The 2719-nt window shown below is 46.5% G+C and overlaps 1 long non-coding RNA gene across 1 annotated transcript; it reads left to right on the top strand.

Annotated features, from left to right (window-relative positions):
- Positions 1–491: 491 nt before the first annotated feature.
- Positions 492–2363, top strand: LOC147583349 (uncharacterized). The gene is made up of 3 exons (XR_015243058.1): positions 492–766; positions 1615–1766; positions 1982–2363. It is a non-coding gene; the product is annotated as an uncharacterized LOC147583349 (long non-coding RNA).
- The last annotated feature ends 356 nt before the right edge of the window (positions 2364–2719 follow it).

A 2719-nucleotide genomic window follows, 5' to 3' on the forward strand; every position in this document is an offset into this window, starting at 1 on the left:
GATTCATAGATTTTGGAAGCTGAGTCAACACAGTACTGCCATAAAAGACCAAAAAAAATTGTGTTTTCCTCCCGGGTGTTTCACCAAATAAAAGGAAAACCACTTAGAATGGGGTTATCTGAGCTAAAGAATTGAGAGGGATTTCAACATGACCTTCTGTGACCATCTCTGACAGCTGCTTCAAGCCCTCCCTCGGCTCCCTGTGCTGTCCCAAGAAGGTCCTCCTGGTCTGACCCTGGATACCTCGGTCCTGATTGCTTTTCCTTGTTTTGCACCCTGGATTTCAGACATTCCAAACATTAAAAGTTTTCAAAAGGCCGGTATCCTTCCCCCACGTCCCTTCCTTTGGAACACGTGCGCAATAGTTTGCGTTCTGATCTCCACGTTTCTTCACTACTCTGAGAACAGCCTCCTTAACTCCTCAATGGATTGGATGCCCTGCCATGGGTGTGCCCTGCTGTGTCATCATTTACTTCCCTTATAACAGCACTCCTCTCTCTGTGTTGTGCTCACCTGCTCTTGTTTTTCCCTCCCTCTGCTGGCATGTAAGTTCCATGAGAGCGGAAGTCAGCCTCATGCCATCACACCCATAGGGTGGGGCTTTGTGCCTGATACTGAGTGCAGTCTCAATGAATGGATGGATGGATGGATGGACTTAAAACAAGACACAAGAAGCTTGAGGTACACATTAAAAGCTGGGGAACCATGTGAAGAGAGAAGGTGCGTAGCCTCACTGCTACTCACACCCCACTGCGAGGACAAGCAGGTACGTACAACAAAAGAATTGTCTTCCCCAGATAAGCCATCTCTAGGCCTGGTTACTCACTGCTGATTACCTACCCACTATCCAAATGTCTCTTCTTTTTTACTAACAGTATCCCAATTTTGTCCAAGGAGACAATGCTCTAAATTTTTAAAATGCAAGTCATAATTATCATATCCTCTTGCGATTGGGGGTGGTCATCTCAGATCTTACCAGTGAGAAGCAGAGGGTTCTGGGTTTGCAGGGAACTCCTGGCTTTCCTGATAGAAGTGGTGACTTCCCTTCTTGTTGCTTCCGTTTCCCTCCTTTTGCCCGGAGTACAGAGGGAAGGTGAGGGTACAACTACCATCAGGACGAGGTTACCAAGGCAGATCAGAAAGATAGAAGGAGGCTTGGACTTTAACAATTTGGTGGAGCCTGCCTTAGATGTCTCAGTGATGTCCGGTGAAGCCACAATAGGCCGCTCTGTGCTCCATGGAGAGTCCACTTTCTAAATGACACAGCCTTCATCTCTAGGCTCCTACAATGAGTGCATTTGAGTGCTGGGGGGGTCAAAGGAGAAGCCCCAGATTTAACCTCCTGTTTTGTATGGCCATTATGTACAGGGAAAAGGAAACTAGTGGGACCCACACACTTGGTCATTCCATGCTCAAATTAGAGGTGGCTCAGGACCATTAGTCCTGCCACCCTGGGGACATCAGGATAACATACATGCTCACAAGTTGTAGGCAATCAGATTGACAAGTATAAACTTGTTCCCCACTCATCGTTCCTGAGGTTATCTCCCTTTCCAGTATCCCTTCCTCTTTTTACTCGCTTACCATACAAGCTTTCATTTCTGGCCTTTGCAGGATGTGATACGGCCATTTCAACTTCACTATTTCTCTGCTGGCCTTCTGCCAAAGGAGCCATCGATGCCTGGATCTGAGAAGCTCACATATTATCCAAACACCTTACATGTGTCCCAGCCTAAATCGATGCTAAGAGTGTCGTCCTAGAATCTGTAAGTCTCTGGGATTCACCAGCTTCTCTTTGAGCCCTTGGGACACTAACTACTTCATTTTAGTGATGTGTGTGTGTGCATGTGTGTGTGTGCGTGTGTACACACACACGCATAGGGGGTTACCTGGGAAACTTATTGAAAATGCTTATTCTTATTTCCCACTCCAAGAAATTGTGATTCAGTTGGTGGAGCCCAGGAATGTGACTTGTTTACAGGCACCCACATGTTCCAGCTGCAGGTGGCCCCTGCGTCAGACTTGGAAAAACCGCACTGCCATGGGCCAGAGGCGGTGCTGCCTGAATGAGCTGATCCCCATCTGAGAACAAGGGTCTGGGGAAGAGAAAACTAGAAGGGGATCCGGGGGCGCCAAGTGAAAAGGGATACGGGAAAAGCAAACTGACATGAAATGATACCAGAACAGGAGGATGAAACTGGCAAAAGACAAAGTCTCCATCTTCACAGAGGTCTGGTCCTGTCAGCGCTGTCCTCGTACCTTACAGTGACAGAATGTTAGCACCAAATTGTCTGTTTAGCTTAACGACTGCATACTTATTATAATAGGTTGTTAAACCAATAAAACTCAAGAGGCATAAGCAATTTAATTACACTACTCATTCTGTTTAAAGCATTTAAATTAGGCTGTGTTGACATGGTCCAACTTCGTACTCAGAATCCGATCATTTGAATTCAGAAGAGTCTATGTGTGAGTGTGTGCAAGAGAGATGGGGTATGGTACGTCTTGATTCATGAAATATCTGTGTGGTCGAGAGAATTCTTATTTTGGAGAAAAACGAGACGGATTTAGAAGGAACACTTCACTACCTCGGGGCCACAGTCTCTTTTTTCTCGAGTCAAACGAGCGAGCGTTTAGAGCTGAGTCTGAGCCTTGAGAAAACAAGGTTCACAATAGGGCTTTTGGACCCAGGAACACAACCCGAGCTGGAGCTGGAGCT

Source organism: Puma concolor, chromosome A2, assembly GCF_028749965.1.
Source record: "Puma concolor isolate L17-30 chromosome A2, mPumCon1.1.hap2, whole genome shotgun sequence".
Lineage (NCBI taxonomy): Eukaryota > Metazoa > Chordata > Mammalia > Carnivora > Felidae > Puma > Puma concolor.